We start from the raw sequence: 27,972 nt of genomic DNA, 5'->3' as shown, positions 1-27,972 counted from the left end.
AAAAAGAATTTCTACTTAAGATCCCAAATTTCCTGTCCCAATCTTCCCACGCATAACATAATTATATGTTTTAAGTCCACTCATTTATAAAACACAAAACCAAAAGCTACTATGAATTCAATAACTCTTTTAAATAAATTAGCATTTTATCATTATAATGTAGGTATATAATTAAAAAAATAGTAGCACATATGCTGTAAGATGTATTATTTACTCAGAGCAGCTTGCCAAAAGCACTTGCTGCATATACAGATTTGTTTACCTCTTGCAATGACTTTGTGACCTCCCAGGGATCCACCACCCAGAGGTTAAAAACCTACAGACCACATTAATGAAGACTAAAACGTGGTACTTGAGTAGACATGGCCCTTTTCTTCCACAACAGATAACACTATCAGTGACCACATTTTTCCCTCCCCTCTGAGCTTAGACTCATCCTCAGAATCCTTCTTAACATGCCAGTTGGTTGGAGCTGACATACAGATGAAAAATTATATGTACTCCTTGGACTAAATGAGCTCCTAAGGTCTTGCCCAGCTTAAACATTCTATGAATTTATATATTCAATGCTGTTCTGCTGCCTTGAGGAACACAAATGCCTTCTCCCATGTTCATATAAAAGTATCCCAAATATTAGAAGGTATTTATGTGGCCTCCTCATTTTCTTTTCTTTGGGAAAAACAGCTCTAGATCCTTTATCTGTTCTGCATATATTTTGCCTCCTGACTCCCTCCAGCCTTTGATGCTCACCCTAGAATGCATATGTGTCCATGTCTTTCTGAAAAATGAGCCCAGAACAGAGCACGGAGTCCCATTTGGGATCTGAACTGTGCAGAACTCAGGGGATTTTTTACTCTACTTGACAAAACACCATGATGGGTGCTCAATGGATTAAAAATTACATTGCAAATATTGCTTAGATCTGAAACTTCCAGTGATTAAGAGTGCACCAGCTTTTATGCATTCACCTTACTATGTATTGTGGTTTACATTGAGTTGTGCTTGTTTTTATTTATTAAAATTATTAAATCATTACGCATTAAATCTTCAAGACTGCTTTCATTTGAAGGGAGCCATATCACATGGAAGGTTCATATGAAGTTTCTTGCCAACAATAATATCCAGAATGTTTTTTCCCAACATCTTTCTGAGATGGATGATTCTTATCCTTTCAGTTGTCAGTGGCGCAAACTTCCAGATTAATCTCCCTTAACACTGGCTCACTGGGTCATGTCACAGTGATCATCAAGAACTGTGTAATCATTCATTGGGTGTTTGCCTCTCTAGGAATTTATTCACCTGAAAATTCAAATGATTCCCATTGAGAGCTGTTGGACATTTCAGCTAATTTGCCTTCCATGCTCAATTTCTCTTCTAACTAAAATTACCCATTGAGCTCTTCTTTGCCCAGGGGTGACCACTGCCTGGATTAGAGTCATTCATCCATAGACATGCCTGTGCCTTTGATGTCCTCCTCCTACTAAAGGATTTGCCATAGACAATAGTCTTTGCCTGAACCAGTCAGACTTCCTCTCTCAGGACTGGACCTGGAAGCACAGAAGAAATTTTCCAGTTGATAGAACAACAGAAAGGGGCAGACACGTGCACTGAGCTGAGTCACACTAGTGGAAAGGGATGGAGTAAACATCCATGGACCGCTGCTGGGATCCTCTCACCCACCTTGACTCTAACTCTACTCTCTTTGGGCCCTGGTCCTATTTGGGCTTCTGCTCTTGGATATCCCTGTGATCCCATCCCTTCGTTAATCTATGTCTTACAATCCTGGCCCTTTACTTGAGCTACCAAAGTTTGCTCACACAGAGGTCTATTTCTTCTTAACACTGGGCCACGTGCTCTCTCAGACTTCACCTTATTCATCCATACACTGCTTCGCTAAGCTCTGCCTGACTCCTGATTGTTGCTGTTTCTTCTTGACTACCCTGGCTGTTGTGCACAACTTAGCCCATTTTTGTAACTTATATCCATTCTGGCTTAGACTGCTCCTCCTGACCCCAGTGGAACTAGTATCTTTGATGCCAATTGGTCCTTGGGCCTCTTGGGCACTTTGCCTTGGTCCTGCCCGTCTTTAGCACAAAGTGAAGTCAGCCTGGTTCCTCAGCAATACATCTTGAGACAAGTGATGAGGAATGTTATATGTGGGTGTCACAAGGAACTAATTATATATTCCTACTTAATATGTTTATCTCCAAGTGAGGTTGTTCCCTTTTAGTCAAGTGCTTTCATGGAGTATTCACAAAACAATGCCAGAAGACTCAGGATACCATCACAAAGCAATTTATGTTCAAGTTATACATCATTTATACGTATACATATATTTTCAAAGAAAAGCCACGTACTAAAGTGAGTGCCCAATTTACTAAAATTTTTTTAAAATGTATTTTCCTTCAACTATTCCCTCACTGCTACTTAGCAAGCCTTTTATTAACTTCTTGGTGTTCTTTTCACGTACACTTAATAGCAGCCAGTCCTGGATTTCTCTAGCCCCCAAGAGCTCCCCATAGAAAACTGCTTCTTTTCTAGAAATGACCTTCTTTTCTTTGAAATGGAGGCCATATGAGGCAATCTCCACCGATACATCTGTGTATTTACCCCCTCTTTCTTTCCTTCCAGATCTGGGAAACAAAAACGGACACCTCCACTTGTGTTCTGATCCCATCCACCCTTGTCTTCTATGGGAATCCACACCTGACCCCACTCCCCATCTTACATGCCCCAGCTCAAAGATCTCTCACCTGTCAATCATGAAGGGTGGGTTTACAAAGGGACCTTAAGGGTTCACAGTTTTTATCAGATTCTCAAAGGTTTCCATAGCAACAACACAGGGAAGAACAACACAGGGAACAACCTCATCACCCTTCCCTCACAGCCCAGGTCATACTTTCCCCCCCTGCCCCCTTCCCACAGCCTTACCCACAGCCTGCCAATTGTGAGTTTGGGGTGAGAAGCAGAGTGGGTCCTTACCACAAAACATGCTCTGACATCTCCTCTGTTTGTGCAAGTGGCTTTCCCTAGCTAGAACGCATCTGTGCTAGAGTGTTCTTCTGTGCTCTGGGCCTAATCTTAGAGCTGGTCCCTGCAAATTGTCAATGTTGGATCAAGAAAGCTCCCTATCCGGCACAGGGATGGGGGAGTTGGGGAACAGGCTAGAGGTGGAGGCCTGGGGTTAAGGAAGTTAGGGATGCAACCGGGGTCCGTTACAGCTGGGAGCACTAAAGACAGAGGCAAAGAGGTGAGAGGCGAGCTCCGAGGAGCAGTCTGGTTTCAATACCAACAGAAACCACAGCCAGGTGTTCCTGCCTTCCTTGCCCTTCCTACCAGGCCCAGGCATGACGTGCTGGGATTCATTCCATGCTTTTGGCTAGAGGGAGAGAAGCTGCCTCATTTACTAAGGCCTTTATGTTGTCAGCACTTTCTCACTGGTCTTCTGCTCAAGTGGATCTTTGGATTTCCTGGTTCCTGAATATTGCCTTGTACCGCTGATGGCCCATCTTATTCCACTTCCTTATATTTGTGTCCTCTTGGTCTGTGATCATCAGAGTAAAAATTCAGACAACATTGGGACAGTCCAGTATTCACTGGACATGGCTCAGGGCTCTAGAAAGAACTAGGAGCGAGAAGATACCACTCAAGGGTCCTCAAATATGAGAAAGGAAGAGATCATTAGGGATACTAGGTAAGAAGTGGAGGATCCCAGCCAAGAGGAGCATAATGTCCAGAGGACTGAAATGATAGGCAGTTCAAGGTATAAAATCTACAAGGAAGAGGGGGCAAAGAGCTTCATCTCATTTGGACATCTTAACCACTATGGGACATAGGAGAAGCATGACCAATGTCCATTCTGCACTCCAAGATGAAGTCAAAAGCTGATGATTTCCTCAAAGGTCAGGGTTACTTAAGTAGAGGAACCAATACTAGAACTGAGATTTTGTAGCGGTTCTCATAAGTTAAGCCTATGCCAAAAGTATCTATTTAAGCCACCCTTCTACTCAGGACTTATGGGCATCTCTCCAATAGCAAACTTGGATTAGCCTGACAGATGAAGAACTTTCAGTAAGGAGCTAATGGTATCTTCTCAGGCTCTAAGAGAACTTACGCAGAAAATCCCCTTTTGAAGTCTGAAAATTCTTTGGCAGCATCTTTTTAACCTCCTCCTTAGTCCTACCATGCTATTTGCATACCACTCTATCAGCATTTTTCCTGTCCCCCGACCACATTTCTGAGACATGTGATAGACTACAGGAAATGGGAAACTAGCAAATCTCTTTTCATGCCCATCTCTAAGTCACTTTTGTGTCTTGCTAAGGAATGACTAACTAGTAATCACGCTATCATGAAAATGGCAAATGGAGAAAATTACAGGTGTTTCTACAAAAATACCTGCTGAGGTGCATTTTAATTATCAGAACAGAGAATACCTGGGCTAGATTCTGGAACTTTACATGGCTGGCCATAGGACAAACTTATTCTATCTACCTAAGAGGAGGAGATTCTCAGACCAGTCACAGAAGCCAATTAGAAATGTTAATAATGCTAATAATAAGACAGTTGCCTTACTGTCAGGAAATGCTTTCTTGTATCTCATGTAAAATCCTTTAAGCTGCAGTTTGAGCCTGGTTCTTCTTCTCCTAACTTTAATATAAGAATTGTGTATTTACTTAAGGAAATATTTTGATTGGAATGATTGAAATTACACATTCTTTTTGTTTTGAATTCTTGAAACAACCCTGCACTTTACTTATGGATCAACCCATTGTACATACATTCCTTGTGTGTCCTAGGCTCAACTCTTAGTGACTTTTTGTTCTGAAATTTTGCGATTATATTTCTGAAATGAAAGTTACTGTGCTTTCATTGTGTTCCTTTGACCTCACTATGTGGCGAAATATGTTCTAGGTAACATTCAACAGGAAGGAAGTAGCACAAAGAACTGCCTAAAATTCAGCATAAACTCAAATCCTCTCTCTCTATCTCTACCTATACAGCAGAACACCTAAACTGTTACTCTGAAAAACCTAAAGTGTCTTTATGGTTGTTGGGGGTGGGGAGCCCAAGAGGAGGGGGATGGGGGATCCGGAGAGAGTGGTCATAGCGCATTTTGAACTTTCAGGCATTCTGAGATGTTGGTTTCAAAATGGAATTTATCCTCAAATCCCAAGATTATAGATTTCCTTCCAAACTGCATTCCCTTCATGGTTTAGAGAACAGTTAAAAGAAAAATTGCTCTCCATATTTTGATTGACATTAAAAACACTGTGAAAATAGTTTGGAACTTGATCTCTTCGAGGGAAGGACAGTAATTAAACTATAGCTTTCGCCTGCAGCTTTTCTCTCACACTTACTCAGAACTGTTCCAGGGAAGGAAATTCACAGGGAATTTTGTTCTCTTATATCACTTCTAGAAGGAGAAAGAGGCATTCCCAAGAAAATTATCCCCAAACTTCTAAATACAAAGGGAAAATGTTATTTAATGAATCTCAACCCCAAACCACCGCATTCCATGGAATAAAATCCAGTTGAATCAGTGATTTGCAGCTGGTAGTCTTTCATAGCCAGCACTATTAAAAAATCATCAGATTTACCCTGCTTGCCATATAGCATCTAGTCTTCACTCAAGTTCTAGCTGTATACGTCTGGTTTTGGCAAACACATTAGAAGGATTTTCAGTTTACAAGTCCATCTGCATAGTCCTGTTAACAGAAGGCATCTATAAATACCAAGCACTTTGTTCTCATCCACTTTTTTTGACCATGTATTGCCACAGCACTAAAATTCCCCCACCCCTTACAATCAGCTCTTTCTAAAAGGAATTCCAGGCTACTACCAACGAACTGCCTTGTACTACTGTTTCAGACACCCAAATATGTCTATCTCGATATGAAAGACTGCCTCCTCCCTTTCTAAACCACATTTCCAATCGACATCTCTTCAGATTATCTAGACACACTCAGGCACCCTTTCAAACAGAAAATAAGATTTCTTAAAAAAATAGTTTGGTAGGACGTTAAATGTGCTTTCTCAAAACACACCCACTAGCGCATGCATTCTCTTGTTATTAGGTTTTATAGGAAACAGACCAGCCTAGGCATCTTCTGTCTTAGCAAATATCCCATCAGTGACATTAACCCAACCAGTGCTAGGTGCTAGTGATCTCTCCATCTCTGACCTTATTTCCTTGCAACTCTGGAAGTCTAGTTTTAAATACTGGCAGCAGACTATAACGCAAATGCCTTTGGTTAAAAAATCATTCCTTTTTGGCTTCTCATCAACCTAAAGAATTGTTGGTTTTGTTTTTAAAGCAAAACCATGTTAAATCTTTGGCAATAAAAGATGCAGAAGAGACTGTGTGAGCAATCTGGTGCAGTAGGCTTCCTAACACTGGCCTTTGGATATCAGGTATAATCTCATATGGCTGTCCTAAACAAAAGGCTATCCTAATCAAAGTTGCCAGTGCTCCCTAAATGTAAGTCTCTATATGGTCGCTCTTCTTGTCCCAACTCTAAAAAACAAAACTTGAAATCTCATCCTGTTTGCCTTCCGGGAATATCCGTATGGCAGGGAAGCCCAGTCAGGCTCCAGAGTTTGCATGGTTTATTGCCTCGAACATTCTTGCATCTCCAGCTACCTTAGCCAGGAATGTTGACTGAAAACCGGAGAAAGTCCCCAGATTCTCTCTAGAAGGAAAAAAAGAAAGCCTTCTGTGCCTTACCTCGTAGGCTGAAACTTCTTCCCGAGGACTAAGTCGGAAAGGAAGGACTGATTTCTTTAAGCAGGAGCACAGCCAGAGAGCAAGCAGGCAGGCAGGCAGCCGAATACACACTGCTCTATTCAATAGAACTCCAGACCGCCCTTCCTTGGCCCCTCCCAGAAGTCCATGCTAAGTGAACACATATCCCCTATGTTTACAGTCGGCAGGCGGTGGTATGCATTGTCCTGTCGTTTTTCTAATAGGCAGCCAATGACGACACCCCAGCCAAGGTGGATGCAGCCTGCCTGTGGAGATGCCTGTCATTCCCTAGGCATGCTCAGGAAATCACTCATCAGAAAACCCAAGACCTAAAAAGCTCTGAAACTGCGTGCAGGCTGCCAAAACCAGCCTGCTCCATGCCCTTTTTTGGTTATCCTTAGCAGGGCCTCTGGAAGTGAATCCATTGTCAGGAACAATCATAAGAAATGTTAATCTTGGAGAGGCTGTCTTGTAGAACACAAATGCAGCAATAAAAAGAAAGCACAGTCTCTGAAACAAAAAGTTAACAGATCAGTTTATTGGGCGTGGGGGTGGGGAAGGCTTCTTACCAGAGAGAGTCTTAATAGTATATTTCTTTTCAAAGTACTTGTACGTACAAAATGAGTTTAAATTGTTATGCAATTCTAAAACCTGAAGGAAACAGGACCTGGGTCTGCTGTGCAGACTAAATTCTGGCCTGAAAGAGGCACAACTCCCCAAAATATGTCGGCATGTGTTATAAAAACAAGTGACCGAAGGGAAACCAAAAACTTAAGTCTTTTTTAGCAGGTAATACTGGCCAGAATAAACCTAAGGTCCTACAGGCTTGGATATCCTCACTGACTTCACTTTCCTCTCCTTATCTCTTTTGTTTCCTCAGATTTGGCAATGTGGAGATAGTACTAGAAATTCCTAGAAATTGATGCACATCAGAGAGGGCACGAAGAGATGCACCACCTGCTTTGGGCTGGGGTAGACAGATGCATATATCCCGCAGAGGTGACATAATGTTCAGGTGGCTTCTTGAAAGTGCTCTCACCAACCCTGCATTGGTAGGACGTGGGCTGTAAGAGGATCAGAATTAGGAGATGCTAAAGAGAATGAAGGTAACTGGCCCACACATAGTCTTGTCCTTTTCAATATAGAATTCACTCAATTAGTACTTAATTAAAAGTGAAAATCCCTTTTTTGGAGCACTTACTGTTTGTCAGGCCTGGGTATAGGTGCAAGATCTATGTCTCATTGTTGTATGTTTGGAGACTGTTTCATCACTGACCAAGAAGTTTCACAGTATTTTTCCTGGTTAATTACAAGTCCAGAGGTTGGTCTTTAAAAATGTGAGGTTTTACTATATGCCTTTCCCTATTTATGAAGATGTGACTTAGAAATGATCTCTGTTTACAAAAATGTCCCCGCCCTTTGTGCCTCTTTTAGAACAGTTGGGAAGTAACTAATTCACACTGTAGGTTTCCTTCTTCAGCCTTCCAGAATTAACGAGTTACCCAGAGGCGTCCATATCAACTCTGTACACTCATCTCTTTCTTGGGAAGGTTGCTTCCCTCGCCTCTTCCTGACTGCTACTACTGCACAGCCCAAAAAAGCTATAGCCGAGACTCCCAGGCAGAGGGAGAGATAAGCCTCAGGCATCCCAACATAGAACTAGGAATGCACGTTCCCAGAGAAAAGAATAAATAATGGTTGGTAGGAATCGTACAGTCAATGTTGCATTTCAGGTACACTGTGGCACAAGCAGGCATTTGTGGAACATCACTGTTTATAAAATTGTTCCTGTGGGAAAATGTCTTCTGATCCCAGATAAATGATTTAGAAATAAATTTTCGGAACACAGCCAGTTTTGTTGATGGGGACATCCCATATCTAGACAGGGAGGAAAGATAGAATACTACATAGTCTGGTAAACTGCTGGGCTTGAACATATTGTAGGGCGACATCAGGGAGTTCAGAAAACAGCAAAATCAATGATGTCTGTGCAAAGATACAACCTGTGTCCAGAGAAGTTCCGGGTGCATGGTCTCCAGGCGGTATCCTCCATAACTCAGTGAGGCCTATTTGAAAGTGCTATTTTCCATTACTGCTGCTGATTATATCCTAAACCACACTCTCCCTGCTTGTATAAATAATGCCCTTTGGTGGAACAGCATCAGGGTATAATTTTGCAATCTATGAATAAAATAAATACCAGCTTCCCAGAGGAAAGAAAAGTTGTGCTACAAATGGGGAAAATATTATCAACAGGAAACACAGCAGGGACCTGCATTTTGCATGGTTTTTAGAAGATAAATGGCTTAGTATTTTTGGGTTATGTCTTTTGATTAAAAAAATAGTATGTTTCCCTAGATAAATTCTGGATATCTCATATATAGGGTATAGTGGATGAGTGACCACACAACCTATTTTATGTATTTGAAATACACTTATCATGGAGGAACTATACAGTTTGAAGAAAAATTTAACAAATTTCATGTAGTGTATACCATGATATTAAAAAATTCTTCTTTCTTTGCCTTCTACTTTTTTTTAAACAATCAAGAATTTAAAAAGAAAGGAAGGGGAATAAAAAGAAAAAAAAAAGATACATGTTGCTGAATCTCTGCCATGGGAAACTTTACTTTCATAGTGTTTACTTTTTCCAGAGGTCATTTGTAAACAGCCCTAAAAATACATGAGATTTATATAGGAAAATTCTGTGAAATATATTTCCCAATTGGATCATCCCAGATACAGGACCGCTTGTCTGTCATAGGCTAGATCTACCTAATCAAACCGTAATACATCTAAAAAGACATTTGAAAATATCTGGACAATTCTTTGTATTTTTTTAGTTACAACTGAGGGTTTGCTATCATGTAGATCAGTAGCAAGAAATTATATTTTGCTTGCATGTCAACTTGGGAAAAGTAAAAACAGGCCATTTTTTAATTCAAAATTAGTTACTTCATTTAGTCATGAAAAATATACCTCCTTCCAGCTTAAAATGTCTACTTTATTCAATAGAAAAGAAGATTTGAAAATTTTAAAAGGCAGCAGAACACCCCTTGCCAGATTCTTTCAGTCAAATAAAACCTTTGCCAACACCCAGGTTTATCAAATGATAAAAGCCGACTGGTAGAATCTTGATATCAAAATTGGACACAAAAGTACCCAATATAATAGAGAATTTGGATTAAGTGCACTTATGAATGCAGATGAAAAAATCAGTAATTGAATCCAACAGTGTGGAAAAAATAGATAAGACCAATCCGGAGATGGTTTAAAATCTGAAAATCCACTGATATAATGTACAACATTAGCAGTTTAAAAGTAAAATAAAATAAATAAGAGAAGTAGAAAAAAGAAAAGAGAAAGATTGTCTTAATAGGTGAATGATACTTGGTAAACTTAGTAATCACTTTAGAAAAAAAATCTCTAGGAAAACTAGAAACAGAATCTTTTTAAACATAACGAGAGGCATTTACCAGAAATCTATAGCAAACGTCATGCTTAATGATAAAATGTTAAAAGCATTCTCATTGATTATAATGGGAAGTATATAAAGTAACTACTATCTCTTCTACAACTAAAAAAATGTGCTAGATACCTAACCAAGACAAACAAATAGAAAAAAATAGCCACTGGGATTAGAAAGAGAAATAAATGTCTTTATCTGCTATATGATTATCTGTGTAGAGAATTCGAGAGGATCTACAAATATATTGGAAGTAATAGAAGAGCTTAGCAAGATTGTTGGAACTAAGGTCAAGATGCAAAAACCTAGAGTTTCTGTAATCAGCTGTCTCTAATTTTTAAATATAATGGAAAAAGATGCTATTCATAATAACAAAAAGTGTTCATTACCTGGGAATAAATGTAATAAAATATGTGCAAGAAAGTTATAAAACTTGAGTTAAGGGCATGAAAAACCTGACCAAATGGTGAAATATATCATCTTCATGAGTGGAAAACCTGGAAGTTGTAAAGATATACATTCTCTTTGAAGTAATCCATGCATTCATTATTCTGATTAAAATCTCCAAATGACATACGTTGTATAACTTGACAAAACAATAGTAAATATTTTAAAAGTAAAGACCTAAAAATAGGCAAAGAGGTTTTTTATAGAGAAATTCGAATTACGATAAATGCTATTCATACAAGACTAAACAAGTAGATCAATAGAATAAAGCAGAGAGCCTAGAAATAGACCCAAGCATATATGAGTTTTTTTTTAATAATAGAGGAGGTATTACAAATAAGGAAGAAAAGGGTGGATTACTCTATTAATGGTAAGGGTTACAATCAATTTTGTGGAAACAGAAAATTTAGATTCAAAGTTTCTACTACACACTATGATAAACTAGGTTACATAAAAAACAAACTTAGAAATGATTAGAAAAAAATGAAGGTGAATTTTTTATCATAGGTTATATAACATAAAAAACATAATTAACAAATGAAAAGACTGATAAATTTGAGGATATGGTTAAACACGGCAGATCAAATAAGAACATTCATTTATTTCTGCTTCCCCAAACCTCTCCAGAATGACAGTAAAGAAATAAAAAATCATAAATAAATCCTACAAGACAAAGAGTACCTGAAAGGTATCAGTGTGAGTCCAGATGTCAGCCAAATTTTGGACTATGGAAAGTGGACTGATGGCTGGAAATTGACTCAACAGAGCTGAGAAACTGAAATCTGGTCCTGTGAATTAGGATGCTGGCAAGAAAGACGCTGATTCAAGCCTCAGAATGAGGAAAAATTCGGGATGTAGAAGCCCTGGGAACCTCTGAGGACAGACGTTGGAGCAGAAAACAGATTTGTTGAAAGTCTGGGTAAGGAATAGTTAGAAGTCCAGATAGCGTCCTCTACCCCACACAACCAGGTGAGCATCTCTCTCTCAACCATACAGAAAACTGGAAGTTTATTCTGATTCTTCTTTGAAGTGCTGGACTCAGAGGAACCAGGTGAAGCAGTGAACAGGGAAGAGGCTGAATGCTGAAAATAAATGTTTAAATGAAAGCCAACTCGTTGAACACTGAACATCTCCAATCGCCTCACCCTGCAGGGCTCCCAGGACACCAACAATCAGGTTTGTATCCCACAGACAGGAAATTGAAGGATTCCATTCCAGAGAAACTGGCATGCTCATGGAAAAAAGACCTAAACTCACAGATATTTGAGAGACATTGTCCAGTGCCCTTTAGTAACCCATTTGCAGCAACTTCCAATTGGCTACTTAGGACCTCATTCTTTTTTTTTTTTTTTTTTTTTTTGAGAGAGTCTCACTCTGTCACCCAGGCTGGAGTGCAGTGGCACCATGTCAGCTCACTGCAACCTCCGTCTCCTGGGTTCAACCAATTCTCCTGCCTCAGCCTCCCGAGTAGCTGGGATTACAGTAAACCACAACCACGCCCGGCTAATTTTTGTATTTTTTAGTAGAGACAGGTTTTCCCCATGTTGGCCAGGCTGGTCTCAATCTCCTGACCTCGTGATCTACCTGCCTGGGTCTCCCAAAGTGCTGGGTTACAGGCGTGAGCCACCGCACCCGGCCTACCTCACTCTTAAATATGAGCATCACATTAAGGAAAGAGGAAAGAGAGATTATAACAAACAGAAACACACACACACACACACACACACACACACACACACACACACACACACACAAGAAAGGTTGGGTAGGAAATGGAAGAAAACTTGGAGAAAACTACAATTACAGTTCTTAGTGAGATAAGAGAAGATATTGTATCCATGAAACAAGAAAATCATGCTTTTAAAAGGCACTTTCAGTGAACAGAAAAGAACACTTGTATATGAAAAGTATGATGGCAGAAATTTACAAAAATTCCACTCAAGAAATGCAAGATAAGGTTTAGAAAAATCAACTGGGCATGGTGGTTCATGCCTGTAATCCCAGCCCTTTGAGAGGCTGAGAAGAAGGAGCCTAGGAGTTCAAGACCAGCCTGGGCAACAGGGCGAAACCCTGTCTCTATGAAAAATACAAAAATTAGCTAAGCATAGTGGCACATGCCTGTAGTTCCAGCCCTAGGGAGGCTGAGGTAGGAGGATAGCTTAAGCCCAGGAGGTGGAGGCCGCAGTGAGCCATGATTGTGCCATGCACCCCAGCTTGGGCAACAGAGGTAAATCTTGTCTTAAAAAAAAAAGTTCAGAAAAATCTTACAGAAAAATGAAGAAAAAGGCAAGCTGGAATAGAAAAGATAAAAGATAAAAACAGTACATAATTACACCTGAGTGTACATAAAAAAGAGGACACAAAAAAATAGTAAGAAGAAAATTCTCAAATGAGATAATAAAATAAGACTTCTGAAAACTAAAGACACAAGTTTCCAGATCCAAAGGGCCCAATGGGCAAATACAATTAATAAAAACATATTTCATTCTGAAATTATCACGTTCCAAGGTTATATGCTTCACCCAAAGGGGGAATAATACTTTGGAGTGAAAATTAGAAGCCAAGGAGGAGGACAAAAATCAGGAAATAGAGAATGCAAACCCAGGATAGAGGTGAAAGGGTCCCATGATGGTAAAAGAAAATCCCAGGACAATAGCTGTATGGCTCGTTAAGAAAGCAACCATTAGATATTGAAGCAGTGGATGCCAGGAAGAATGTTTTAAGGAAAAGTGAGGTAGATAGATTATTCAATATATTCTTGGCAAAAGCACTTGCAATAAGTACATAGAAAATAAGTAAATGGAAGATTGAGGTCATTATAATTTTAAAAACAAACCATTTGTATAAGAAAGGAAAAGTAATCATTGGATACCATATAGTTCAACTGTAAGAAAAATTTACCACAGTTATAAGAAAGTAAATATTGCACATTGATATTTACCAAAATAAAGATGATGTCATTAGATTCAGAGGATAGCAGGCAAGACCATGTTAGTAGGATGATGGTGGGGAAGAGAGCCAAACCTTCATTTTGTTCAGCAAGAAATCATAGATAGTGTCTACTACTGAAGATGTAATAAATAGCAGAATTAGTATGTCGTTTAGGCTCATGGAAATAAATGCCTAAAAGAACAGTAAGTCTGGGCACGGTGGCTTGCTCCTATAATCCCAGTATTTTGGGAGGCTGAGGCAGGAGTTTGAGGCCAGCCTGGAAAACATGCTGAAACCCCATCTCTACAAAAAATATAAAAAATTAGCCAGGCGTGGTGGTGCACGCCTGTATTCCCAGCTACTTGGTAGGTGAGGTGGGAGGATCACCTGAGCCTGGGAGGTCAAAGCTACAGTGAGTCATGTTTGCACCACTGCACTCCAGCCTGAGTGACTGAGTGAGACCCTATCTCAGAAAAAAAAAAAAAAAAAATTGTTCATTTATTCTTTGATTCACTCACTGAACAAATATTTACTGAGTTTCTACCACATGCCAGGGCCTGTTCTAGATGTTGTGAACAAGACACATTTTGATGGAGGGAGGCAGATAAACACATTAGCTAATACATGAATATATAATGTCAGGCAGTGGTAAGTGCTATAAAAAAATAAGAAGGAGGAAAGGAATAGAGAGAAACAGGGAAGTATTTTCTGAAGAAGGTTTTCAACAGAGACGTGAATAAAGTGAAAGAACAAGCCGTGAGACTACATGAAGGAAAAGTCTTCCAGGAGGCAGGACAGCAAATGCATATTAAAGAAATAGCAATGAGCCCAGGGGACTTGGGGAGGAGGGAGAGCCAATGGCCAGATCCATCATCCAGAGGCTTCTAGCTATGGTAAGGACTATGGGGCTTGTTCTAAGATGGAAGCTCACTGGAAGATTTTGAGCCAGGAAAGAAAAAAAAAAATCACTGTTGCTACCTTATCTAGAACAGGGGCAAGATTGTCAGAGGCGGAAACAGGAGGTGATTGCCCCCTCCAAGGCGAGAGGTGCTGTTGGGAGCTGAGAGAGCCTTTGAATTCTAAGACTTGGAGATTCACTGATGGCTTAGATGAGGGCTGTGAGAAAAAGAGAGGAATCAAGAGTGTCTCTGGTTATGGTCTGAATAACGGAGTGAATGGGAGTGCTAGTGAATAGAATGGGCACCTCTGAGGGAGATGGACATTTGCAGGGAGGGGTGGAAATCATATTAGACACATTTCAGGCATGTTACGATGACCACCAGGCATCCAGTGTGAGTGAGGGGAGGGAGCATCATATGCAAATCCGGTGTTCAGAAAAGGGATCGAGTCTTGGGATGCACATTTGCGAATCCTCAGTTTTTAGATAGGATTTAAAACCAGGAGTGAGTTACCTGAGGGAGTGCAGACAGAAAAGAGCAGAGATGTGGGAGCTAACACCCCAACATTTACAGCCCAGATAAAGGAGGCTGAGAAGGAGCTGAGAGCCATTGCTTAGGGGAAGAAGCAGTTGAAGGAAGGAGTGGTGTGGAGGACTCCTGCTTTTGTTAAAAGTCATATAGTATTATTTAACTTTTCAAACAATGTAACTTGTGATAGATTGGGTTATTGTTACCCAATTCACTTCCTCTTTTAATGGAATTCCTTGCAGCACTCTAAGTAGGTGGACTTGACCATATGGTTTACCTTGAGCAGTGCAATGTGGCCAGAGGTGATGGCGTGCCTGTCCATGCCGGAGGCTTAAAGAGGTGTCACATGTTTACTTTTGCCTTGAGCACCTGCCCTTTGCCATGATAACAGCATACCCCATGCAGTGGGTTGAGCAGTGCCCCCCCAACAATATGTGCATCCAAACATATAGGACCTTATTTGCAAATAGGATCTTTGATATATAATGAAGGATCTCAACACGAAATCATACTGGATTGTCCAGGTGGGCCTGAAATCCAACCACAAGCGACCTTATAAGAAAAAGACAGGGAGATTTGAGATACACAAGACACGGAGGAGCAGAGTGGATGACTGCAGAGGCAGGGATGGAAGCGACACACCTACAAGCCAAGGAGTGCTGAGGCTTGCCAGTGACCCCCAGATGCTAGGAGGGAGGCGTGGGGTCTAGTCTCCCCTCAGGGCCCCAGAAAAAGCCAACGACCCTGTTGACACCTTGATTTTGTACTCCTGGCCTCCAGAACTGTGAGAAAAGAAATGTGTATTGTTCTAAGTCACCCGGTTTGTGGTAATTTGTAACAGCAGCACAGGAAACGAATCCTCCCCAGACAGTGGCTGCTCTGCAGTTTGGTTTCTAGAATAAGAAGACACATGGAGCTGGGCTGGGCCGGTGAGTCCAGCCAACACCAGCAGAGCTGCTATTTTCCAGGCCTCATGTGACGGGAGCAAGAAACAAATGTTTGCTATTGTAAGCCACTGAGGTTTGAGAGCATTTTTTCTTTTTACAAAGAAAAAGTTAACTAATATTTATAAATATTAAGTAAGAATTAAACTAAAGAAAAAAACTTGGTTACATCAAGATGTAAAAATTTCTGTTCAAAAAAAGCCACCATATACAAAGGGAAAAGACAAGCCAAGAGAAAATTTTCTTTTTTTTTTTTTTTTTTTTTTTTTTGAGACGGAGTCTCGCTCTGTCACCCAGGCTGGAGTGCAGTGGCCGGATCTCAGCTCACTGCAAGCTCCGCCTCCCGGGTTCACGCCATTCTCCTGCCTCAGCCTCCCGAGTAGCTGGGACTACAGGCGCCCGCCACCTTGCCCGGCTAAGTTTTTGTATTTTTTAGTAGAGACAGGGTTTCACTGTGTTAGCCAGGATGGTCTTGATCTCCTGACCTCGTGATCCGCCTGTCTCGGCCTCCCAAAGTGCTGGGATTACAGGCTTGAGCCACCGCGCCCGGCCGAGAAAATTTTCAATGTTTAAAACAAAGAATTAGAATCTAGACTATCGGCCGGGTATGGTGGCTCTCACCTGCAATCCCAGTACTTTGGGAGGCTGAGGCAGGCAGATCACCTGAGGTCAGGAGTTCGAGACCAGCCTGGCCAACATGGTGAAACGCTATCTCTACTAAAAACACAAACATTAGCAGGCATGTTGGTGCATGCCTATAATCCCAGCTACTCAGGAGGTTGAGGCAGGAGAATTGCTTGAACCCGGGAGGCGGAGGTTGCAGTGAGCCAAGATCACACCACTGCACTCTACACTCCAGTCTGGGCAGCAGAGCAAGACTCCATCTTAAAAAAAAAAATGTAGACTATCAGGGAATGCCTACAAATCAACTGATACACACACACACACACACACACACACACACACACACACACACACACAGAGAGAGAGAGGGAGTAAGAGAAAACTCAATAAAAAATAGGCATAGGATAAACAGTCCACGTAGGAGAACACTGCAAAGGTCAAAAGCCTTGAAATGATGTTCAACTTCATTAGTAATCAAAAAATGCAAGTTAAAACACTGATAACCAGATTGGTAAAGAAAAAAAGTTTAATCATGCAAAACTAAATGTTGTTGATGAGGTACAGAAACAAATTATTATACATTTTGGATAAGAAAGTAGATTGGTGCATTCACTTTGTTGAGTGTTTTGACAATATCTAGTGACTTTCAGTATGCACATCTATATTCTGTAATCCCATTTCTAGGTATATCCTCTTGGGATGCCCTCACACTCTTAAGCCAAGAGATATGTCAAAGGAAGCTCATTCAAGCATTGTCTGCAGCACTAAAAACATCATTAAAAATGCTCCAACAGCAGCTGTCAGGGGAGAGGCTACAGAAACCATGATCTATAACATAATAGCTAAATACCTAATTATATAAATATATGTATAATTATAAAAATATATAATAGCTAATGCCATATTATATATGGTATTGGATGGGGTATTATACCTAATAGCTAAAACGAATGACCTAAATGTACCTGAAACTCAAAAGCATATTGGGTGGGAAAAAAGAAGCAGGTTGCAATTGAAATTATTCCATTTGTATGTATCATTTAAGAATGCATATGAGAATGGACTAGATAGTTTAAGATAAATTTAAGATAAACATCAAATTTAAGATAGTTGTTGGCCATAAGGAGGGAGAGAGGGGAATGGTACTGGTCTTGAAATTAAGAAATTTAAAATGTATCAGCAATGTATAAAAGAGGATCTTAAGCAATTATGAAAAAAAATACATCTGTTAACACTGCAGAGCATGTACACAGGTGTTTGTTATATTATTCTTAAGCTTTTTGTTGTTTTGTTTTTTTAACAAAATTGCAATATAAATGAGACATTCTCCCCGAAGAGCACTGGTAATCTGGTCCTCTAGATTACTTCTCGGATGTTCCTGTGACATCAGGAAAAGCCACTGTGCTTCTTTGTCCTCAGGCCAACACAGCAGCTCACTTGGGGCCAGCCCAACTAGCAGGAGAATGAACCTGCCCTGACTGTGAGGTCCTCAGCTTAGTCACACATTTGTACAAAGGCTTTGACACCATAACATCAATAGTCACTCTTTAAGGAGTAATAACTTAAGCCACAGCCTGCTTAGCACCTGCTCAGCGCTAAGTGCCACCTGCTTTATGAGTAGGGTGCAGATGAAATGAGAGCCTGCACTGACCCACTTTGATAGGGCCAGTCTCCTGGAGCAGCGGGTGGAAGAAGAAAGGCACTGATGGTCCGGGATAAGGCTGATGACCTGACAAAATGAAAGAGGGCATGATCAGAGAAGACCCAGTGTGGATGAAGGAGCTCCTGAGATAAATGGTACTGCTTCTCACTTCCATGGAACAGGACTGGCCATCCCCTCAGCCTCCCTATAGGAAGCCTCTGTCTCCTTATTTCTTGAGTTATAGAGGATGACTGGATGTCTCCATGTTCCACCCTTCCCAGTCCACCCATATTCATTGCTGTTGGATTTGCTCTAACCTTAGAGAAAGATTCCAGTTTCCAGAAATTTCTCCAGTCTCCCAGTATCTGAGTCATGCAAAACTGTGGCTAGATTTTTCTCAGCTGTTATTTGTTCATTCATTCATTTATTCACTCAACATCTGAGCATCTGTTACCTGCAAGGCTTAGTGTTAGGTTCTGTCCCTGTTATAATCTTGTCACTGTCACTTTGATATAATCAGAGACACGGTGTGTGCCTCTAGAGAACTGCTGTTCTAATGGGGAAGCTCTGACAGGCACAGGAGATGGACTCCAGGATGGCAAGTCCTGAGAGAGACCATTTGGCTCTGCACGTCTGCATGTGCTTACCAAGCCGTGCACGTTTCCTCTTCCTGTTCATGCTCAAGGAAGCCTGTCTGAAATCCAACCAAGACTATTTGGTGAGGCCTGGCCTCCCCTCCTAACCAGAAAACATGCCCTTCACTCATTTCAGAAAAAAAAAATAAAAAGCCAGTCTTACAATTGGCTTTGCATTGCAGGCATACTTGTAAGGGGTGCAAATAAGAAAACATTTAAAATATTTGATCTATTTTGGGTGAGGTTCTGTAGCTTTGGCCTAACTGACTGTCATCTGAGAGGCAAGAAGCTAGAGTTTTCTCTTGGGGGATAGACTATTTTTAAGATCGGAAAAATATTTTTAAAGAGATTGCTGACTCTGGTGATAACTGGGGAGAAATGGCTGTTTGGATTAAGCAAACTGACTGTGTGATATAGATGCGTCTAACCACTGATCAAGCTCTGCTGGAGGTTTGATGGATCTATGTCACACACGTGCATGCACACACACACACAGGGACAGAGAGAGAGAGAGAGTGCACGAAGGAGAACTGAAATACCTTTGCAGCTTCACGGTCTCGCCCCTTTCTGAACCCTCACTGGGCCATTTAGCTTCATCTCACCTCACGCTGCTTCGTGCTCTTTCGTCTCTCTGTTGCTCCCTCCTGTCTGTCTATAAACATGTCCAAGAGTTGGGGTGAAAATACCTTTGACTGACTCTTGTTTCTTTTAGCTCCACTCTTCTCTTTCCTCTTAGTGTCAAATTTCTCCAAATGATTAGTTTATGAAGCAGCTCCTCCCCGTTCTTCATCCATGACCTCACCTCTTGATCCACAGCCATTTTGTCTCCAGCTTCCCTTCCTCCCTCCCTGTCTGCCTGCCACGCTCCCTAACTCCTCTTGCTTCTCTCTTTGTCTTTGGTGGCTCCTGACACCAGTGTCTAGCCTATCATCCTATCTCTCTGGCCTCTTGGTGTTTTCTACTTGTGTTTTCTTTTCCCTAAATATGGGCATCCTCCCAGGTTCAGGCCTGATCTCTCTCCTGGAAACAAATACCTACTTCAGAGGGCAGAAGTAAGAATTAAATGAAATAAAATGCATATGAAGTTGCTTTGCGAACTAACTGCTCATTTACTCACACCCAATAAGCATTTATGAAGTCGCTTCTCTGCACCAAAACTTTTCTCAGTCCTGATGTATTAGGCCATTCTAACATTGCTAAAAATACCTGAGACTGGGCAATTTATAAAGAAAAGGAGGAGGCTGGGTGCGGTGGTTCATGACTCCCAGCACTTTGGGAGGCTGAGGTGGGTGGATCACCTGAGGTCAGGAGTTTGAGACTAGCCTGGCCAACATGGTAAAACTACATCTCTACTAAAAGTACAAGAATTAGCTGGGTGTGGTGGCCTGTAGTCCCAGCTACATGGGAGGCTGAGGCGGAGAATCGGTTGAACCCAGGAGGCGGAGGTTGCAGTGAGCCAAGATAGTGCTACTGCACTCTAGTGACGGAGTGAGACTCCCTCTCAAAAAAAAAAAAAAAAAGAAAAGATGAAAAAAAGAAAGAAAAGAAAAGAGGTTTAAGGGGCTCATGGTTCTGCAGGCTTTGTAGGAAGCATGGTACTGGCACCTGCCCAGCTTCTGGTGAAGCTTCAGGAAGCTTTCAATCATGGTGGAAGGCAAAGCAGGAGTAGGTGCTTCACATGGCGAAAATAGGAACTAGCTAGAGAGAGAGAGAGAGAGAGAGAGAGAGAGAGAGAGAGAGAGGTTCCATACACTTTTAAACAGCCAGATATTGTGAGAACTCACTCACTATCCTGAGGACAGCACCAAGAAGATGGTGCTAAATCATTCATGAGAAATCCATCCCCATGATCCAATCACCTTTCAGGGCAGCACCAAGAAGATGATGCTAACTCATTCATGAGAAATCCATCCCCACGATCCAATCACCTTTGAAGACAGCACCAACAAGATGGTGCTAAACCATTCATGAGAAATCCATCCCCATGATCCAATCACCTCCTACCAGGCCCTACCTCCAATACTGCAGATTACAATTCAACATGAGATTTGAGTGGGGACAAATATTCAAACGATATCACCTGGGAATACATTGATACTGCATAAGACACTATACCTGCCCTTCTCGTAAAAGGGGCTTGCCTTTTGCTGGCAGATGTACATGGAATCGCGTAAGTGCAGTAGAGCGGGGCAGGTTTCCCACAAAAATTCTGTGCAGTGGGGGTTATGTCAGGCAACCAAGAAGGAAGAGGTCATTCCTACCTTACTAGGGTTTTTAAAACAATCTCATTTGTTCTCATGTTGTTAACAATTAGCTCTTGTGATAACAAATAAAATGCATATTTCTACCCTGAACTTTTCTTTCTTTTCCGAGACGGAGTCTTGCTCTGTCGTCCAGGCTGGAGTATAGTGGCATAATCTCAGCTCACTGCAACCTCTGTCCCCGGGTTTAACCAATTATCCTGCCTAAAATAACTGGGATTGCAGGCATGCGCCACCACACCCAGCTAATTTTTGTATTTTTAGTAGAGACGGGGTTTCACCATGTTGGCCAGGCTGCTCTCAAACTCCAGACCTCGTGATCTGCCCACGTTGGCCACCCAAAGTGCTGGGATCAGAGGCGTGAGCCATCGTGCCCTGCCTGAACTTTGTTTTCATTGAGAATTAATGCACTTGCTCAGACACCTTCAATATCATCTTACTACCAGTACAATAAAGTTGAGGCTTGGCTGAGCATTTTAGGGGAATCGATAATCGTCCCTCTGCTTGCCTTTCCTACAATTCCCTGCACAAACTTCTCTCTCCCACTCTGATCTCCTTGGCACCAGCTCCACATCGTGTAGTGCACCTCCTGCCTCAGTGACTTCAGTCTTGGTGCTTCTCCTGCTTCACATTTGCCCACTCTGGCTCCAGACCCACATGAAAGCAGCCTCCAAAATCCCAGCACCCAGCTCACACCCTTTCTCGGACAACTTGTAATCCAAGAAGTGAGGTCAGACTCTCATTTTCTCTTTATCATTTACTGACTTGATTTGATTTGATTGTATTTATGTATATCCATCCTGTTTCCCTAACTAGATTAACAACTAATTAATTAATAGTTGAATGATAGCTAATGAATAACTAATTAATCAATGAATAATTGACAAATATTTCTTGAGTGACTGTTATGTGTTACTCTACTAAGTCCTAGTGCCATTGTGGTGAACGAGGCAAACAGAATTTTTAAAAACCTAGTCTATATCATAAAATCATCAGCCATATATCATCCCTACCTATATTTCTCTTTTTTTCTCCTTTCTCTACTCCCTTTCTGAGCCAGAATTTAAAAATGCAAACAAAATATGAAGATACCTTGATAAAATTATTTATACTCAACTTGTACACAAACCTAGAACCGAATCTGAGAATGCAAGTTGGTGCCTGGGGAATGGTGAGTGTGGATTTGGGTCCAGGCCAGGAGCCCTGGAGTCTGGTTGTTTGTTGCTACCCTAATTAAGAGGTGCAGGTGTCTGGAAAGGGGAGCTAATGATACAGTCCTCCCACATGCCCAGGAATGCCAGGCATACCACACACAGAACTACCCTTGTATGGACTTTGGGGACACTTTGTTACATGTATCTTCTGGAAGGTAGAGAAGTAATAGCCATAATAATAACAAACACCTAAGTGTGGCTAAGGGTCGATTTAGAAACTAGAGTGCCAATTAGCTAAGTTAAAGTGGGAAATATATATATATATATATATTTTTGAGATGGAGTCTCGCCCTGTCACTCAAGCTGGAGTGCAGTGGCACGATCTCAGCTAACTGCAACCTCTGCCCCACAGGTTCCAACAATTCTGGTGCCTCAGCCTCCTGAGTAGCTGGGATTACAGGCGCCTGCCACCATACCCAGCTAATTTTTGTATTTTTAGTAGAGACAGGGTTTCACCATGTTGACCAGGCTGGTCTCGAACTCCTGACCTCATGATCTACACACCTTGGCCTCCTAAAGTGCTGGGATTACAGGCGTGAGCCACCATGCCCAGCCAGTGGGAAATATATTCTGAGAGGGAAAAATCAGGTGGCCATTTATAATGAGTCTTCTGTCCAGTGGACAGCCCCTCTCAGGACACAGAGAAAGAAGTGTTAAGGAAAGTTCTGACCGAGAGCCCAAGAGACTGGCAATCTGGATAGATGGCTCCAGCAATCTGTGGTGGCTGATAAACTGCCCCTCTTTAGGGACATCTCTGTCTGAAAAACTAAACCCCATTGCTCGAAGAACTTCTTCTCCCTAAAATAATACCAGAGGAATACTCATATGTTCTTGCTCATGCTCTAAAACACTTGCCTTCTCTTTGCCAGGCATTTTCACTGCCTTCTTTCAAATTATGGATCTCCTGTTTATGTATTATGTTTAGTGGAATATTTCCTGGTGTTTTATAGGAATCTATCTCCTTAGAAAGACTATCTCTAAATCTCGAAATCACTTTGTTGAATAGTTAAAATCTGGGAAGTTTTTATTTAAGTAGACTATTTACAATATGGGACTCTAGATAGATCGACTGAGAGACTGATTAGATAGATAAATAGACAGATAGATGATAGATAGACAGATGGATAGATAGATGATAGATAGTAGATAGATAGATAGATAGATAGATAGATAGATAGATAGATAGATAGATAGAGGTATAGATAGTTAGAGATATGGTCCTAGATCTAGGTCTAGATACAACTGAGCAAGTACTTATTTCTGTATCCCAGCCTCTGGCATAATATCACACAAAATGTTATGGGATGAATGAATTTTAGAGAATTTTAACTTCCTGATCTCATTTCCAAATTCGGGGATTCTCCTTACTTTCAGAACCCTATATGATTTGGATCTGTGTCCTGGCCCAAATCTCATGTCCAGTTGTAATCCCCAATGTTGGAGATGGGGCCTGGTGGGAGGTGATTGGATCATGGGTGTGGATTTCCGCCTTGGTGCTCTTCTCGTGATAGTGAGTGAGTGCTCATGAGATCTGTTTGTTTAAAAGTGTATGGCATCTCCCTGCTCTGGCTCCCTCCTCCTCCAGCCATGTAAGATGCGGCTGCTTCCCCTTTGCCTTCCACCAGGATTGTAAATTTCCTGAAACCTCCCCAGAAGCCAAGCAGATGTCAGCATCATGCTTCCTGTACAGCCTGTGGAACCATGAGCCAATTAAACCTCTTTTCTTTATAAATGACACAGTCTCAGGGATTTCTTTATAGTAATGTGAGAATGGGCTAATACAGAACCCTGAGCTAGGAGGGCTTTTAGCAACTCTCCCAATCCAGAACTCTAACACTCCTCCCCTCCCATGAAGAAAACCCATGCTCAAGACTGCCCAAGTTCAAAGAGACCATTCTACATTATCTAGGCACTAGAGCCTAGAGCCACAGAATATATCTATTTAGGGCCAGATGCTCCCTTTACCAGGCTGGAGTGGCAAGGAGAGCTGGGACTACACTCACTTAGGAGAATGCCTGGCCATTTCTATTTTCTGCTTCCTCTTCATTTTGCTGGCTGGTGGGCTTTGGACCAGCCTTCTTCCTCAATGGAGTGATAAGATCCAAGATTCAACTGAAGATTCAATTGTAGTCCAACTAAGATCGGTTGGAAGATACCCTGCATTTGGAGGCCAAGGCTCCAGCCAATGGTGCTCCTTCGTCCAGTACTGGCCTCTGCACGTATTTCTTCCCTTGGGAAATTCACAGACAAGGTTGCCTGATGGTAGGGAGCCAATTTGGGGGTTCCCAGGTCTGTTCCTGCTAAATACTACCCTTTTAAGATGGTTTATAAGCTGCAAAGACCCGATCACAAATATTTAAAAAGTAATAATAATAATACAAACAATGGTAAACCTCTATTGGCGCTTTTCATCCAACGGGTTGTGCCACCCATACTATCACCACTTTTCTTTTCTATATCCTCATGAAGTTCATTGGCAAATGTTACAATGTTCCCACTTACAGGAAGCAAAGACAGGTTTAGAACCTGACCTCAGGACACAGGAAGAGTTCTAACACAGGAGGAGTGCAGATTACAAGTTAAGCAACTTGGGTAAGTCATTTAATCTCTCTGAGTTTTAGTTTTCTCATTTGTAAAGTAGCTGCCTCACAAGAGTTGATATGAAGATCAAACAGATTAAGAAATGTGAACATGCTTTGTAAACTAAGAAGTATTTAGCTATGTTATCAGCACAAAACTGAGATAAAACCCAAGTAACCTCCTGACTGCCAGTTTTATTTTTTTTAACTTTAAATTAATCGACTGCAAATTTTCTTTCTACGAGAACTTGAACCTCAGAAGATTATGGAGCAGTGGTTTCCGCAGCAGCCACAGAACTTTTTCTGATACTTGTCATTCCAAAGAAATTGGTGAAATTCCACTGAGTGCAGAGAGGAAAACACTAAAATTTTTTCTTAAATGTCGGAACAGGATATCATTTGGAAAACTGGGTTGGAGCAGGGGGTTGGGGGTAGGGAGAAGTAAAAATAAAACTTCACGCAGAGTTAATTTTAGGTGGAACTGTGGAGGAGGTAAAATTGTTTTCAGAATTCTGTTTTTCTCACTTCTTATGTCCCAAAGACCTATCTCTGACTGGTCACATGGTACCCACCTTTCTGGGCATCATTTGCCTAGCTTTCTCCTTTTCACCATTTGCTGTTAAAGCCTGACTATCCTGAGACCTGTTCTCTCAGAGACCTCCTCTAAACTAGAACAACTAACTAAGCAGTACTGAGTTGCTAGTGCTCAACAAGGTTTACTGTTTTGATCAGTCTGAAAAGACAGGGTACTATACTTGCTACCTATGTGCAGTTTACCTACATAATAATTCTGCACATATATCTCTAAATCTAAAACAAAAGTTAAAAAAGGAAGAAAGAAGAAAAAAATGTGCATTCTGGAACTTTGTTCTTTTGTTTGGTTTTGTTTGATTATTTTTATAACATCCTCTTATCTTACTTCTCCCCACTGTAGGCAACCATCCTATTCTATTTCCTGTGCACTTTCTATATTGCATATCTTCTTCCAAAGTTTTAAGTATTGTTTCATGTGCATACATCTTTAATTTATGTAAATGTTTTGTTTTATATATCATCCTCTTATTTTTCTCTCTAAATTCTATGTTTTTTCCGACCAAAAACAAAAACACAATGTGCCCAAATAGAATCTTTCAATTCTTGAAACTCGAGAGAGATACTATAATAGGAAAAACTTCACTCAGTGTGCAAGTTGTGATAAAAAATATTTTGGAATCAAGGAACAGGATCCTTTTAGCATCCTTCAATTTTCTCTCTCTCTTCTGCCTCTAATTTGTCACATATTCCAATACTATTACCTTGCTTAGGTCATCATCATTACTTATCTGATTTTATGCAATAAGCAGGTCTCCCCCGCCTACTCTGCCACTCCAACCCCAAACCCCACCCTCAATCCATTCTTCTGCAGCTAGAACTATGCAAGCAGGGTTATGCTACCTCCCTACTGAAAACTCACGTTTGATTTCCTACCACACTCAGGATAGAACCCTACAAGTCCCTCTGCAATCTTGCCCTTCTATTGCTCAGACTTCATCTCCTACTGCTTCTGTGCTCTCTCCCTTTGCTCCAGCCAGAGTAGCCTCTGGGTGTTCCCACAACACACTGAGCACCTGGTGGTCCAGCTCTCCGTGCTCTTTCCTCTGCCCAGACTTTCCCCTGCACAAATCTTCATAACTTCTTCCTGCATTTCCTTAGATCTCTGCTGAATGCCACCACATCAGTGAGACCTCATTGCCCTATGTGAAATGAGAACCATCGTGCCACATTCCTTATCGCCCGCCCTGAGTTATTTCTCTTCTTGGCATTTATTGCCGCTTGACTTACTATATATTCAATTTGATTATTTGTTCATTGACTTCCTTCCGCCCTTCGTGAGAATGGAAGCTCCTTGAGGGCTCATTCTTTGTCTGTTTTATTTGTTGCTTTATCCCCAGCACTAGTTCCTGGCACATGGTAGATAAATTAATGGATGAATGGTTCATGGATAAAGGTTAGTCATCTACAAAGAACTTAAAAGGCCAGCCCTTAATAATTTAGCTCCCAGTCCTCTGTCCAGGGGCATCTTGGACATCTCTCCCAAATCTGCCTTTACCCCCGCACTCACATGCACACACTCACTCTCCACTCTAGCCAGATTAAACTGGTTTTCATTGTCCTGAATGTGTCTTGCTGCCTCTTGTCCTCAGGTTTTCTTTTTTTTTTTTTTTTTTGAGACGGAGTCTTGCTCTGTCGCCGGGCTGGAGTGCAGTGGCCGGACCTCAGCTCACTGCAAGCTCCACCTCCCGGGTTCCCGCCATTCTCCTGCCTCAGCCTCCCGAGTAGCTGGGACCACAGGAGCCCGCCACCTCGCCCAGCTAGTTTTTTGTATTTTTAGTAGAGACGGGGTTTCACCGTATTAGCCAGGATGGTCTCGATCTCCTGACCTCGTGATCCGCCCGTCTCGGCCTCCCAAAGTGCTGGGATTACAGGCTTGAGCCACCGCGCCCGGCCTGTCCTCAGGTTTTCACACATGCTGTTCTCTCTGCCTTGAGCACTGTTCCTCCATATCTGTGTCCAGCTAGCTCCCCTCTGGCCTTCTTCTAGGTAACCTTTATGACTGCCCAAGTCTGAGTTAAGAGCCCTCCTAGCCTCGACACAGTGAACTTCCAATGTAATTGTGCTCAGTCTCCTCTATTGCAATCACCCTGTGACTTTTCAGTCTCTACCTTGCACTTTGAGACTTTTGAAGACAAAGGTAGATCTGCTTTTTTCTTATGAACTCTGCAGTGCCCAGAAGAGAGCCTCAATAAGTATTTGTGGAATGATTGGTCTCTTACTAGTATATTCTAGACTCTAGTTTGCTAGAGGGCATTGCTCTTAGGTTTAACTTGTTCTGAGTCGTTACTTACAAATGTGATGGTCATGCATTTTGGGACTGAAGTCTATATGGGGTCACAGCACACCAACTAGAAAGATCCACAAACTCTCCAAGGTGTTATTTTTACCTTTAGAAATAGCCACAGGGGAATAAATGCCTAATCAGTGGACTGTAGGAATTTTTAAACAACCTTGATTTGGAGA

General features: G+C 41.5%; 1 protein-coding gene across 40 annotated transcripts in view; it reads right to left on the bottom strand.

Moving 5' to 3' along the window:
• The window catches only part of CALD1 (caldesmon 1), a 271,434-nt gene that overhangs the window by 189,648 nt on the left and 53,814 nt on the right, over positions 1 to 27,972 (bottom strand). For 23 of the 40 annotated variants that reach the window (XR_013415609.1, XR_013415613.1, XR_013415610.1 and 20 more), the window contains exon 1: positions 6,728 to 7,053. The exons of 15 other annotated variants lie outside the window; for them this stretch is intronic. The gene's annotated coding sequence lies outside the window, so the exon portion shown is untranslated. Of the gene's footprint in view, positions 1 to 6,727; positions 7,054 to 19,400; positions 19,596 to 27,972 lie in introns of those variants that run through there. 2 more of the 40 variants (XM_077997407.1, XM_077997404.1) reach the window with 2 other exon arrangements.

The sequence above is a fragment of the Macaca mulatta genome, chromosome 3 (genome assembly GCF_049350105.2).
Source record: "Macaca mulatta isolate MMU2019108-1 chromosome 3, T2T-MMU8v2.0, whole genome shotgun sequence".
NCBI lineage: Eukaryota > Metazoa > Chordata > Mammalia > Primates > Cercopithecidae > Macaca > Macaca mulatta.
This window is presented reverse-complemented; position numbering and strand designations above follow the sequence as displayed.